Raw genomic sequence first — 15,785 nt, 5'->3', positions numbered from 1 at the left:
GTGCGGTGTGCCATCTGCAGGAGTTGGAAGCAAGGTAGACGGATTCAAATTCGTGCATTGTTTAATTGTCATATGAGGTTGACTCAACAATATAGTCATACAGGAAAGATGCCTAGCAGGAGAAAGATATGCTACTTTTTCTAGCAGTAAAATAATTGCGACTGCATGAGGCACTCTCAATGTGAGAGGGTGGAACAACACTACTGAGGCCGAAGCCTGTACTGCCATTGCAGCTGCCACTACTGCTTGTACACAGTGGGGTAAAGACAGCGCCACTGGGTCCAGTTGTGATGAATAGTAAGCAATGGGGCATTGCTTATCCCCATGCTGTTGTGTTAACACTGATGTCATATAACCTTGCTTACAATCTACTGTTTGGAAAAATTGTTTATGATAGTTTGGTAATCCTAAAACTAATGAGAATGCTATCAACTGTTTCAATTTGCAGAAAGCAGATTCTGCTTCTGGTGTCCATTGTAACAAATCCTGTGCTGCCATAGGCTTCTTATATATTAAGTTAGTCAGAGGTGCAGATTCCAAGGCATAGTTCGGAATCCACCTTCGACAAAAATTGGTCGTACCCAGGAAGGACATCATTTCCTTCTTGGTAGTGGGTTTCGGTGCTTGTAAAATTGCTATTTTTCTGTCCACATCTAATGTTCTACCCTCTTTGGATATTACATATCCTAGGTATTTAACTTGTTTTCTCCAAAGCTGCAATTTATTTTTGTTTACTTTATGTCCTTGAGTGGCTAAAAATTGTAATAATGCTATGGTATCTTCTTTGCAATCTTGCAGGGTGGGGGCTGCCAGCAGGATGTCATCAGCATAAAGTAAAACCTGACTGCCTCACAGTGGGGTAAATCCCACCAAGTAGCTTGCCATCTCTTGTGAGAATATTGTCGGACTTTCACAATATCCCTGTGGTAGTCGCGTGTATGTGTACCTTTTCCCCTGAAATGTAAATGTAAACCAATGTTGGCTGTCAGGGTGTATTGGTATCGAAAAGAACGCATTGCTGATATCTACCACAGAAAAATATTTCTGTTGAGGTTTTAAATCATTCAACAGGGTGTGTGGATCTGGCACCGTAGGTGCCCTTGGTATTACTGCATCATTTACAGCTTGTAAATCTTGGACCATACGCCATTCTCCATTTGCTTTTCTTACAGAAAATAAGGGTGTGTTACATGGTGAATCAGGAGATTCCACCAGTACTCCTTCCTTAAGTAAAGCTGCTATTATAGGTCTGATTTCTACTTCTGCATCTTTTCTTAAGGGATATTGTCTCTTTTGTGGTCTAAATGCTGACTTTGGCGTGATAGTAACTGGTCCTGCTGTACAAACAAGTCCTACATCTGATTTGCCTGTTGACCAGAGAGTTTCTGGTATGCTTTGTAAGGAATCTTCTTCCTCTTTTAATAAGAGTGCTAATCAGCTGTCCTCGCTAGACTGCAAGTGTACAGCTGGGTGTGTCTGTGTTATCCAATTTAACTTCTGCTTTTGTACTCCCTGTTCTGACAGCTCTAACTCTGTCTGTTTTTCCCATCTCGTGACTTTTTCTCCTAAGTCTGCCTATTTTGCATTTTTGTCCTTAGTCAAGCTAACATGTGGTTATCGATTAGATTTGTAAAGTGCAAAGAATTCCTGGGGCAATGAACAGCTAACTACACTCTTCCCTTTTATGTCCCAGTACAGATTACGTAATACTAACCTGTTGGCACGGTTGCCAAACAACTCTTGCTCATATGCCTTGTCAGGTCCTGGTGTGCTACAATAATAGAGAGTACAGTGCAACAAATGTTGTTTATCAGTGTCAAGGGAGGGGAACTTGCTGATGGCTACATTCATCAGCTCTTCGGTTACTGCTCCTGGACCAGTCGTAACCAAGTCCTGGCTGTACCAATAAAATGTTTCACCCTCCGGTCGCACTGCAAAAGTATCAATTTGTCACTGTGCTTCCATACCCTGCATAGTTGGAACTGCTGCTATACCAAATAGCTGCATAAGGTCTCTGCCCAAGAGGTTCAATGGGCATTTTGCAGAAACAACAATTTTGCTTTTCTGGGTCAATTCTGAAACAGGATCAGTTATCACAATATTATGGGAGAGGGGATCCCGATACAGCTGTCCATTAGCTGCTTTCACTAATATGTAATCAGGTGACTCTGAGTTCTCTGGCAGTTTGGAGGGATGTACTAGGGTCTGTGAGGCCCCTGAGTCACACAAAAATGTGACTTAACTCCCTTTTACCAGGAGTGTGACTTCTGGTTTTGTGTCTGCTAAACAGAGCTCTAAGCTCAATAAAGCCAAATCCAATATTTCATTTTCTTCACTATCCGTAACTTATTGCACTTCCTCTATTTCTTGTGTCACATTCTCTACTCCCTCAATCACATTCTCATTTGTACTTTCTCCACTATCCCCTTCTAGTGATTCCTGACTACCATATAGTCAGTCCTCACCCTCCTTATCTCCCGTGGTTGCCGTCTTGTTTTTCTTGCAATCCCTTGCCAAGTGTCCGTTTTTACTGCATTTAAAGCACTCCCCCCTTTTCTTCCATACCTCAAAGTCCTCTGATCGTTGATCAGATTGTTTGTTTCCCTGGGCATTTCTCTTGCCCTTTTTCCCGGACTGTACTACATAAACTTCTGCTCCATCTTCTACAGAAAATACTTGGGCTTTCTTTTACTTTTTGCTATTAAAATGCCTTTCGGCATGCCTAGCATATTCAAGCAATGACTGTAATCTGCTTGGACAATGATCTACCATGTGCTTTGTAATAAAGCTGCTTATGGGTGCAATACTGCCTTTTAAAAATGCATTCTTTAACTGCTGCTCATATGGGGAATCATGTGTTTGATCTTCAGGAACCTGCATTCCGCAATGGTTATTAAAACACCTTAATAATCTAGCATAATATCTGTCAACAGTTTCACCTTCTTGTTGGATGCATTGATTAATGCAAGTCCAGTCTGCCCTAGGCTTCCATTTCTCAGAGATTCAGTCTGTAAGACCTTTCACTCTGTTGTCTAGCTCTGCGCTGCTATGTGGGAGGGGTTTGTGTTCTGCGTCACGGGGATTCCAATTGCCACTGATCATGTGCCAATCTGGTCCCACGATTTGTCTGACTACTTTCTGTACTTCTTCTCCGTTTAGGTTATAACTTAACCTCATGCCTTGTAAGTCTTCTAAAAATTTTCTAAAATTAACTTTTGGATGGGGAATTCCCTCAGTGGCTTTCCGGATATCTTCCGGTGTCCATGGTCTGAACACTAGGAGTGTTGGGTCCTGTCCTTCTTGTCCTGCCTGAGGATTAGGTACTTCTATGAGTGGGCATATCTCTTCTTCACTCGTATATCGTGAATTTCTACCCATTTGATATAACTCAATATCCCCTTTTGAGTTTCCTGCCCGTGTTCGAGACCTTGTCTCGATGGGATCTCTAACAAACGGTGTTGCTTTTGTAGTGTCTCTACTTACAGTGATAGCAGGATATTGCAGGGGTGGACTAACTTGTTCACTTGCCTCATATTCTGGTAAGGGAGGTGGAGGGGCTGATGCTATTACTAAGTTATTGTCCTCTTTATCTAAAAACATTGTTTTTAAATTATTACTCTTTTGTTCCTTACGGTTTGCTTCCTCAATCCACCTGTGTGCCTGAGGAATTCCTAATTTATGTTGCCTTTTTACCTGACCTTTAGAATCAGTTTTAAGCTGTTTGACAAGTTTGACAAGTGATGATTTTTCTAATTTACCATCAAATTTATACTTATTGACCCATTTTGACTAGTATTTAACATTATCGGCCGGTTATGATTGCATATATTTCGTGTCTTCAGTTAACAGCGGAGTTTGGGATCTTTTTGTGCACTTATTTCCCATTCTGTTCTAACCTTTAAAATGTTACGTAACCCTTCTTATCTTTTACGTGGTACCACGGGTGTTGTTTTTTACAGTCTCTCAAGAATGACTGCCTACCTATTCTTTTTCCCCGATCTATGACAAGACAGCAATCTTTTTTGTCCCTGATCTGTACAAAACAAATCTCCTGACAAAACAATGCTAATCAAGTCCCTGATCTAAAACAGAAAAAGAGAAGGCAAATTCACCTTACCTGAGCCTTTGTGATTGATCACCTGGTTCGAGGTAAACCAGTCCTTCAGTCACAGATCAGAAAGTGGCTGGCCTCTTTTGTACGACAATTCAGTCGGAGGTCTTTACAGATAAGAAGAACTGATGTGGTTTCTTCCCGGTATGGTTTCAAGCCACCTGACCTGTCTGATCCAAGGCGAAGTGAATGTTTCTGGTCCGAAGGACCAATCTGTCAAAGGAAAAACTTCAAAGACCAATACACGTAAGGTTCAGTTAAGGCACTTTAATTTACTTGCAGCAGGGAGACAAAAACATGCAGATACAAGGATTTGTCTGATTAGTAACAGGAAGTGAAGCTATTCTTATACTGTTTTACAAGACATTGCCTTCTAAAGCTGACGTAATCAAATACAAGCCTACAATATTGTTTTTCACAGTAGATATTGTTCATGATTTTCTGCTGACATGACATTACATTACTAGATTTGTCAGAAACTTTTTGAAAAATAACATGGCCTTGGAGACCACTAGCTAGTTACAATTTTTTTTACAGTGCTGTGTTACATTTCGAGGTACTCTGCTAATTCAAGCACAAAGCAAACACAGATTATAGTTTATATTCTTCAAGCAGTCTTTGTTCTACTTATCTATCCTTCCTGCAGCTGTGTATGTTCTCATAGCACAAACAGAGCTAATTGTCTAAGTTTAATAACATTATAGAAACGGTATTGTTCTATTCATTATTTCCCTAACCAAGCAGAAAATCATCTGCTTCTCAGTAAATTTCCAAAGGCATAAGCAAGATTTCAGCTGTGCTGACAAAATACAAGGTCAGAAAGCATGGTCAGAAAGCATTTGCAGGTTATATGGATTTATGCAGTATGAAATAGAATAAATGTGTTAACCCTTTTGGGCTTTTAAAATCACTAATATACACATTAATACATATTTTTCTAGCATTTCCCCCCTATTAATACTTTTATTCTGCTTTCAAAAGCATAAATAGTTTGTTTCTTCTCCTAACCTCTTCCGTTCAGGATTTGCAGTTAAGAGAGTCATTCAGTTTAACTTATGAAAGCATTTCAGTCTTTAACAGTTCTTCAAACTCAGTACTTTGATATAAGGTTTCAGAAACTGACATGTCTATAAAATCTTTGATCAATCTTTTCTTCCAGGGGATGCCACAACAAACACATACTCCCACCAGGAGCATACCTACAGAAATGGCAATCAAGATATTCATTAGGATGGTACCCCACCCCCCAAACCATTTCTGGAAAAAGTCCGTCAGTGGGTTTGGGCCTGGTTTGTTCATGGCTGACACTTGCGGAATCACCTCAAGATGGTTGTCTATCTCGTGCTGGTTGTTAGGAATGTACAAACAGCACTCTTCTTGGATTAAAGCGCACGTACCACCTCTTACCGCTAGGGTGAAGTCAAGAGCCATGCGGTTTTGGAGCACCACAGTTTTCATAGCATTCAGTTCATCAGTTACTAATTCGAGAGCGGAAAAAGTTGCACTGCTCATTACTTCAAGGAGTTTAGACAGTTTTCTCAGCTCCCAAATCGATTTCACTGCTCCATATGCTGGTAATATGCCTGCCCACAATATAACAGCATCACTCAAGTCCATATGTGTCAGTTTATCACCCATGGAATGATGGTTTCTCCAGCCTGCCTCAGTTTGTCCCATTGCATTCTCAGGTTTCTTGACAGGTTTCTTGGTGACCTCTCTGGCATTTCAAATTTTACCTCGAGGCAAAACTGCAGTGTGTCATATGGCCAGAACCAGGTAATCCAAAAAACAACTGCCGGACCAATTCTCAGGTAATCATTTGTATGTCTTTTTGCCACACACAAAATAACAATCCTCTACCTTAGTAGTAACCTTGCTATTAACATATACTTGCCCTGCATGAAACATTTTCCTATCAATTATAGACAGTTGCTTAAAAAGAACATCATTATGTTGTACTTCATTAATTGTTTTATGCATCAATTCAAGAAATGAATCATAGTCTGTATTACAATAAGAACCTGCATCATTTGCTTTAGTGTAACATTTGTAAGGAACTGTCACATTGCAATTGCTCCAACCCACCTGAACAGTATCATTTTTGTAGAAACACACATTTCCCTGCTGTGAAACAGACAAGTGCAATGCTATTTTATCTTGTGATTTAATGGTTGTGGTGTCATAAATTAAGTTTTCCCAGGTCTCATTGACCCCTAGGGGAACTGCAGTCATTAATATTCCCCCATATGCTGTTGGTAAAGCTGTACGGGTCCAACAATTCGAAACATTAAAAGTCTCAGCATACACATATTTAATTGCTTGGTAAGTGTTAAAGTTTGGGTGCCAGTCTATGAGTAATGCATCACGTTTATTCAGTTCAGCTTGTGTGGCTGGAAAACGGAAAGGACTCAACAAAAAGATTAGTGTCACCAGTATAGTTAACAGGATGATAATGCAATACTTCTGTGGTTGTTCTGCATTCCTGTTTGCTCTGAATTTTGTCATTTTTATTCTTGTGTAACAGTAACAATATTTTTGTCCAGTTCAAAGTTTTTCATGAGTTTGCAGTGTGTCACGTGAATCCAAGATGATCCCTCCGCAATCTTAACTGTGGTGGGTGTTGACAGTAGCACTTGAAATGGGCCTTCCCACTTTGGTGTTGTCCAGTTCTTTTTTTTTGATGACCTTCACCCAGACACACGTGCCTGGGACTACTGCTGCTTCCGATGGTCTGGTTTGTTCTTTATCTGAAACAGAATTTAACTGCAGCAGATGTTTAGAATTCAACAATTTTCTCATATGCTCAGCAAGTGTACAGTCGGCTTCCTGGTCTGCGGGCATGAGAAGTTTCCACTGAGGTATATAATACGCTCCTCCACATAGGCTTCTTATATATTAAGTTAGTCAGAGGTGCAGATTCCAAGGCATAGTTTGGAATCCAGCTCCGACAAAAGTTGGTCGTACCCAGGAAGGACATCATTTCCTTCTTGGTAGTGGGTTTCGGTGCTTGTAAAATTGCTATTTTTCTGTCCACATCTAATGTTCTACCCTCTTTGGATATTACATATCCTAGGTATTTAACTTGCTTTCTCCAAAGCTGCAATTTACTTTTGTTTACTTTATGTCCTTGAGTGGCTAAAAATTGTAATAACGCTATGGTATCTTCTTTGCAATCTTGCAGGGTGGGGGCTGCCAGCAGGATGTCATCAGCATAAAGTAAAACCTGACTGCCTCTTGGTGGGGTAAATCCCGCCAAGTTGCTTGCCATCTGTTGTTAGAATATTGTCGGACTTTCACAATATCCCTGTGGTAGTCGCGTGTATGTGTACCTTTTCCCTTGAAATGTGAATGCAAACCAATGTTGGCTGTCAGGGTGTATTAGTATCGAAAAGAACGCATTGCTGATATCTACCACAGAAAAATATTTCTGTTGAGGTTTTAAATCATTCAACAGGGTGTGTGGATCTGGCAACGTAGGTGCCCTTGGTATTACTGCATCATTTACAGCTTGTAAATCTTGGACCATACGCCATTCTCCATTTGCTTTTCTTACAGGAAATAAGGGTGTGTTACATGGTGAATCAGGAGATTCCACCAGTACTCCTTCCTTAAGTAAAGCTGCTATTATAGGTCTGATTTCTACTTCTGCATCTTTTCTTAAGGGATATTGTCTCTTTGTGGTCTAAATGCTGACTTTGGCATGATAGTAACTGGTCCTGCTGTACGGATAGGTCCTACATCTGATTTGCCTGTTGACCAGAGAGTTTCTGGTATGCTTTGTAAGGAATCTTCTTCCTCTTTTAATAAGAGTGCTAATCAGCTGTCCTCGCTAGACTGCAAGTGTACAGCTGGGTGTGTCTGTGTTATCCAATTTAACTTCTGCTTTTGTACTCCCTGTTCTGACAGCTCTAACTCTGTCTGTTTTTCCCATCTCGTGACTTTTTCTCCTAAGTCTGCCCATTTTGCATTTTTGTCCTTAGTCAAGCTAACATGTGGTAATTGATTAGATTTGTAAAGTGCAAAGAATTCCTGGGGCAATGAACAGCTAACTACACTCTTCCCTTTTATGTCCCAGTACAGATTACGTAATACTAACCTGTTTGCACGGTTGCCAAACAACTCTTGCTCATATGCCTTGTCAGGTCCTGGTGTGCTACAATAATAGAGAGTACAGTGCAACAAATGTTGTTTATCAGTGTCAAGGGAGGGGAACTTGCTGATGGCTACGTTCATCAGCTCTTCGGTTACTGCTCCTGGACCAGTCATAACCAAGTCCTGGCTGTACCAATAAAATGTTTCACCCTCCGGTCGCACTGCAAAAGTATCAATTTGTCACTGTGCTTCCATACCCTGCATAGTTGGAACTACTGCTATACCAAATAGCTGCATAAGGTCTCTGCCCAAGAGGTTCACTGGGCATTTTGCAGAAACAACAATTTTGCTTTTCTGGGTCAATCCTGAAACAGGATCAGTTATCACAATATTATGGGAGAAGGGATCCCGATACAGCTGTCCATTAGCTGCTTTCACTAATATGTAATCAGGTGACTCTGAGTTCTCTGGCAGTTTGGAGGGATGTAACAGGGTCCGTGAGGCCCCTGAGTCACACAAAAATGTGACAACTCCCTTTTACCAGGAGTGTGACTTCTGGTTTTGTGTCTACTAAATAGAGCTCTAAGCTCAATAAAGCCAAATCCAATATTTCATTTTCTTCACTATCCGTAACTTATTGCACTTCCTCTATTTCTTGTGTCACATTCTCTACTCCCTCTATCACATTCTCATTTGTCCTTTCTCCACTATCCCCTTCTAGTGATTCCTGACTACCATATAGTCAGTCCTCACCCTCCTTATCTCCCATGGTTGCCGTCTTGTTTTTCTTGTAATCCCTTGCCAAGTGTCCCTTTTTACTGCATTTAAAGCACTCCCCCCTTTTCTTCCATCCCTCAAAGTCCTCTGATCTTTGATCAGATTGTTTGTTTCCCTGGGCATTTCTCTTGCCCTTTTTCCTGGACTGTACTACATAAACTTCTGCTCCATCTTCTACAGAAAATACTTGGGTTTTGTTTTACTTTTTGCTATTAAAATGCCTTTCGGCATGCCTAGCATATTCAAGCAATGAATGTAATCTGCTTGGACAATGATCTACCGTGTGCTTTGTAATAAAGCTGCTTATGGGTGCAATACTGCCTTTTAAAAATGCATTCTTTAACTGCTGCTCATATGGGGAATCATGTGTTTGATCTTCAGGAACCTGCATTCCGCAATGGTTATTAAAACACTCTAATAATCTAGCATAATATCTGTCAACAGTTTCACCTTCTTGTTGGATGCATTGATTAATGCAAGTCCAGTCTGCCCTAGGCTTCCATTTCTCAGAGATTCAGTCTGTAAGACCTTTCACTCTGTTGTCTTGCTCTGCGCTGCTATGTGGGAGGGGTTTGTGTTCTGCGTCACGGGGATTCCAATTGCCACTGATCATGTGCCAATCTGGTCCCACAATTTGTCTGACTACTTTCTGTACTTCTTCTCCGTTTAGGTTATAACTTAACCTCATGCCGTGTAAGTCTTCTAAAAATTTTCTAAAATTAACTTTTGGATGGGGAATTCCCTCAGTGGCTTTCCGGATATCTTCCGGTGTCCATGGTCTGTACACTAGGAGTGTGGGTCCTGTCCTTCTTGTCCTGCCTGAGGATTAGGTACTTCTATGAGTGGGCATATCTCTTCTTCACTCGTATATCGTGAATTTCTACCCATTTGATATAACTCAATGTCCCCTTTTGAGTTTCCTGCCCGTGTTCGAGACCTGGTCTCGATGGGATCTCTAACAAATGGTTTTGCTTTTGTAGTGTCTCTACTTACAGTGATAGCAGGATATCACAGGGGTGGACTAACTTGTTCACTTGCCTCATATTCTGGTAAGGGAGGTGGAGGGGCTGATGCTATTACTAAGTTATTGTCCTCTTTATCTAAAAACATTGTTTTTGAATTATTACTCTTTTGTTCCTTACGGTTTGCTTCCTCAATCCACCTGTGTGCCTGAGGAATTCCTAATTTACGTTGCTTTTTTACCTGACCTTTAGAATCAGTTTTAAGCTGTTTGACAAGTTTGACAAGTGATGATTTTTCTAATTTACCATAAAATTCATTCTTATTAACCCATTTTGAGTAGTATTTAACATTATTGGCAGGTTGTGATTGCATATATTTCGCGTCTTCGGTTAACGGCGGAGTTTGGGATCATTTTGTGCACTTTCCCATTCTGTTCTAACCTTTAAAATGTTACGTAACCCTTCTTATCATTTACGTGGTACCACGGGTGTGTTTTTTACAGTCTCTCCAGAATGACTGCCTACCTATACTGTTTCCCTGATCTATGACAAGACAGCAATCTTTTTTGTCCCTGATCTGTACAAAACAAATCTCCTGACAAAACAATGCTAATCAAGTCCCTGATCTAAAACAGAAAAAGAGAAGGTAAATTCACCTTACCTGAGCCTTCGTGATTGATCACCTGGTTCGAGGTAAACCAGTCCTTCAGTCACAGATCAGAAAGTGGCTGGCCTCTTTTGTACGACAATTCAGTTGGAGGTCTTATCAGATAAGAAGAACCGACGTGGTTTCTTCCCGGTATGGTTTCAAGCCACCTGACCTGTCTGATCCAAGGCAAAGTGAATGTTTCTGGTCCGAAGGACCAATCTGTCAAAGGAAAAAACTTCAAAGACCAATACATGTAAGGTTCAGTTAAGCCACTTTAATTTACTTGCAGCAAGGAGACAAAAACATGCAGATACAAGGATTTGTCTGATTAGTAACAGGAAGTGAAGCTATTCTTATACTGTTTTACAAGACATTGCCTTCTGAAGCTGACATAATCAAATACAAGCCTGCAATATTGTTTTTCACAGTAGATATTGTTCATGATTTTCTGCTGACATGACATTACATTACTAGATTTGTCAGAAACTTTTTGAAAAATAACATGGCCTTGGAGACCACTAGCTAGTTACAATTATTTCTACAGTGCTGTGTTACATTTCATGGTACTCTGCTAATTCAAGCACAAAGCAAACACAGATTATAGTTTATATTCTTCAAGCAGTCTTTGTTCTACTTATCTATCCTTCCTGCAGCTGTGTATGTTCTCATAGCACAAACAGAGCTAATTGTCTAAGTTTAATAACATTATAGAAACTGTATTGTTCTATTCATTATTTCCCTAACCAAGCAGAAAATCATCTGCTTCTCAGTAAATTTCCAAAGGCATAAGCAAGATTTCAGCTGTGCTGACAAAATACAAGGTCAGAAAGCATGGTCAGAAAGCATTCGCAGTTTATATGGATTTATGCAGTATGAAATAGAATAAATGTGTTAACCCTTTTGGGCTTTTAAAAACACTAATATACACATTAATACATATTTTTCTAACATTTCCCCCCTATTAATACTTTTATTCTGCTTTCAAAAGCATAAACAGTTTGTTTCTTCTCCTAACCTCTTCCATTCAGGATTTGCAGTTAAGAGAGTCATTCAGTTTAACTTATGAAAGCATTTCAGTCTTTAACAGTTCTTCAAACTCAGTACTTTGATATAAAGTTTCAGAAACTGACATGTCTATAAAATCTTTGATCAGTCTTTTCATCCAGGGGATGCCACAACAAACACATACTCCCACCATGAGCATACCTACAGAAATGGCAATCAAGATATTCATTAGGATGGTACCCCACCCCCCCAAACCATTTCTGGAAAAAGTCCGTCAGTGGGTTTGGGCCTGGTTTGTTCATGGCCGACACTTGCTGAATCACCTCAAGATGGTTGTCTATCTCGTGCTGGTTGTCAGGAATGTACAAACAGCACTCTTCTTGGATTAAAGCACACGTACCACCTCTCGCCGCTAGGGTGAAGTCAAGAGCCATGCGGTTTTGGAGCACCACAGTTTTCATAGCATTCAGTTCATCAGTTACTAATTCGAGAGCAGAAAAAGTTGCACTGCTCATTACTTCAAGGAGTTTAGACAGTTTTCTCAGCTCCCAAATCGATTTCACTGCTCCATATGCTGGTAATATGCCTGCCCACAATATAACAGCATCACTCAAGTCCATATGTGTCAGTTTATCGCCCATGGAATGATGGTTTCTCCAGCCTGCCTCAATTTGTCCCATTGGATTCTCAGTTTTCTTGACAGGTTTCTTGGTGACCTCTCTGGCATTTCGAATTTTACCTTGAGGCAAAACTGCAGTGTGTCGTATGGCCAGAACCAGGTAATCCAAAAAACAACTGCCGGACCAATTCTCAGGTAATCATTTGTATGTCTTTTTGCCACACACAAAATAACAATCCTCTACCTTAGTAGTAACCTTGCTATTAACATATACTTGCCCTGCATGAAACATTTTCCTATCAATTATAGACAGTTGCTTAAAAAGAACATCATTATGTTGTACTTCATTAATTGTTTTATGCATCAATTCAAGAAATGAATCATAGTCTGTATTACAATAAGAACCTGCATCATTTGCTTTAGTGTAACATTTGTAAGGAACTGTCACATTGCAATTGCTCCAACCCACCTGAACAGTATCATTTTTGTAGAAACACACATTTCCCTGCAGTGGAACAGAAAAGTGCAATGCTATTTTATCTTGTGATTTAACGGTTGTGGTGTCATAAATTAAGTTTTCCCAGGTCTCATTGACCCCTAGGGGAACTGCAGTCATTAATATTCCCCCATATGCTGTTGGTAAAGCTGTATGGATCCAACAATTCGAAACATTAAAAGTCTCAGCATACACATATTAAATTGCTTGGTAAGTGTTAAAGTTTGGGTGCCAGTCTATGAGTAACGCATCACGTTTATTCAGTTCAGCTTGTGTGGCTGGAAAAAGGAAAGGACTCAACAAAAAGATTAGTGTCACCAGTATAGTTAACAGGATGATAATGCAATACTTCTGTGGTTGTTCTGCATTCCTGTTTGCTCTGGATTTTGTCATTTTTATTCTTGTGTAACAGTAACAATATTTTTGTCCAGTTCAAAGTTTTTCACCAGTTTGCAGTGTGTCAGGTGAATCCAAGATGATCCCTCCGCAATCTTAACTGTGGTGGGTGTTGACAGTAGCACTTGAAATGGGCCTTCCCACTTTGGTGTCGTCCAGTTCTTTTTTTTTTGATGACCTTCACCCAGACCCACGTGCCTGGGACTACTGCTGCTTCCGATGGTCTGGTTTGTTCTTTATCTGAAACAGAATTTAACTGCAGCAGATGTTTAGAATTCAACAATTTTCTCATATGCTCAGCAAGTGTACAGTCGGCTTCCTGGTCTGCGGGCATGAGAAGTTTCCACTGAGGTATATAATACGCTCCTCCACATAGGCTTCTTATATATTAAGTTAGTCAGAGGTGCAGATTCCAAGGCATAGTTTGGAATCCAGCTCCGACAAAAATTGGTCGTACCCAGGAAGGACATCATTTCCTTCTTGGTAGTGGGTTTCGGTGCTTGTAAAATTGCTATTTTTCTGTCCACATCTAATGTTCTACCCTCTTTGGATATTACATATCCTAGGTATTTAACTTGCTTTCTCCAAAGCTGCAATTTATTTTTGTTTACTTTATGTCCTTGAGTGGCTAAAAATTGTAATAACGCTATGGTATCTTCTTTGCAATCTTGCAGGGTGGGGGCTGCCAGCAGGATGTCATCAGCATAAAGTAAAACCTGACTGCCTCTCGGTGGGGTAAATCCAGCCAAGTTGCTTGCCATCTCTTGTGAGAATATTGTCGGACTTTCACAATATCCCTGTGGTAGTCGCGTGTATGCGTACCTTTTCCCTTGAAATGTGAATGCAAACCAATGTTGGCTGTCAGGGTGTATTAGTAACGAAAAGAACGCATTGCTGATATCTACCACAGAAAAATATTTCTGTTGAGGTTTTAAATCATTCAACAGGGTGTGTGGATCTGGCACCGTAGGTGCCCTTGGTATTACTGCATCATTTACAGCTTGTAAATCTTGGACCATACGCCATTCTCCATTTGCTTTTCTTACAGGAAATAAGGGTGTGTTACATGGTGAATCAGGAGATTCCACCAGTACTCCTTCCTTAAGTAAAGCTGCTATTATAGGTCTGATTTCTACTTCTGCATCTTTTCTTAAGGGATATTGTCTCTTTTGTGGTCTAAATGCTGACTTTGGCATGATAGTAACTGGTCCTGCTGTACATACAAGTCCTACATCTGATTTGCCTGTTGACCAGAGAGTTTCTGGTATGCTTTGTAAGGAATCTTCTTCCTCTTTTAATAAGAGTGCTAATCAGCTGTCCTCGCTAGACTGCAAGTGTACAGCTGGGTGTGTCTGTGTTATCCAATTTAACTTCTGCTTTTGTACTCCCTGTTCTGACAGCTCTAACTCTGTCTGTTTTTCCCATCTCGTGACTTTTTCTCCTAAGTCTGCCCATTTTGCATTTTTGTCCTTAGTCAAGCTAACATGTGGTAATCGATTAGATTTGTAAAGTGTAAAGAATTCCTGGGGCAATGAACAGCTAACTACACTGTTCCCTTTTATGTCCCAGTACAGATTACGTAATACTAACCTGTTTGCACGGTTGCCAAACAACTCTTGCTCATATGCCTTGTCAGGTCCTCGTGTGCTACAATAATACAGAGTACAGTGCAACAAATGTTGTTTATCAATGTCAAGGGAGGGGAACTTGCTGATGGCTATGTTCATCAGCTCTTCGGTTACTGCTCCTGGACCAGTTGTAACGAAGTCCTGGCTGTACCAATAAAATGTTTCACCCTCCAATCGCACTGCAAAAGTATCAATTTGTCACTGTGCTTCCATACCCTGCATAGTTGGAACTACTGCTATACCAAATAGCTGCATAAGGTCTCTGCCCAAGAGGTTAACTGGGCATTTTGCAGAAACAACAATTTTGCTTTTCTGGGTCAATCCTGAAACAGGATCAGTTATCACAATATTATGGGAGAAGGGATCCCGATACAGCTGTCCATTAGCTGCTTTCACTAATATGTAATCAGGTGACTCTGAGTTCTCTGGCAGTTTGGAGGGATGTACCAGGGTCCGTGAGGCCCCTGAGTCACACAAAAATGTGACAACTCCCTTTTACCAGGAGTGTGACTTCTGGTTTTGTGTCTACTAAATAAAGCTCTAAGCTCAATAAAGCCAAATCCAATATTTCATTTTCTTCACTATCCGTAACTTATTGCACTTCCTCTATTTCTTGTGTCACATTCTCTACTCCCTCTATCACATTCTCATTTGTCCTTTCTCCACTATCCCCTTCTAGTGATTCCTGACTACCATATAGTCAGTCCTCACCCTCCTTATCTCCCGTGGTTGCCATCTTGTTTTTCTTGCAATCCCTTGCCAAGTGTCCCTTTTTACTGCATTTAAAGCACTCCCCCCTTTTCTTCCATCCCTCAAAGTCCTCTGATCTTTGATCAGATTGTTTGTTTCCCTGGGCATTTCTCTTGCCCTTTTTCCCGGACTGTACTACATAAACTTCTGCTCCATCTTCTACAGAAAATACTTGGGATTTCTTTTACTTTTTGCTATTAAAATGCCTTTCGGCATGCCTAGCATATTCAAGCAATGACTGTAATCTGCTTGGACAATGATCTACCATGTGCTTTGTAATAAAGCTGCTTATGGGTGCAA

This window comes from Protopterus annectens, chromosome 1.part2 (assembly GCF_019279795.1).
Source record: "Protopterus annectens isolate FY-2018-M chromosome 1.part2, PAN1.0, whole genome shotgun sequence".
Classification (NCBI taxonomy): Eukaryota; Metazoa; Chordata; order Ceratodontiformes; family Protopteridae; genus Protopterus; species Protopterus annectens.
Note: the sequence above shows the minus strand (reverse complement) of the source record.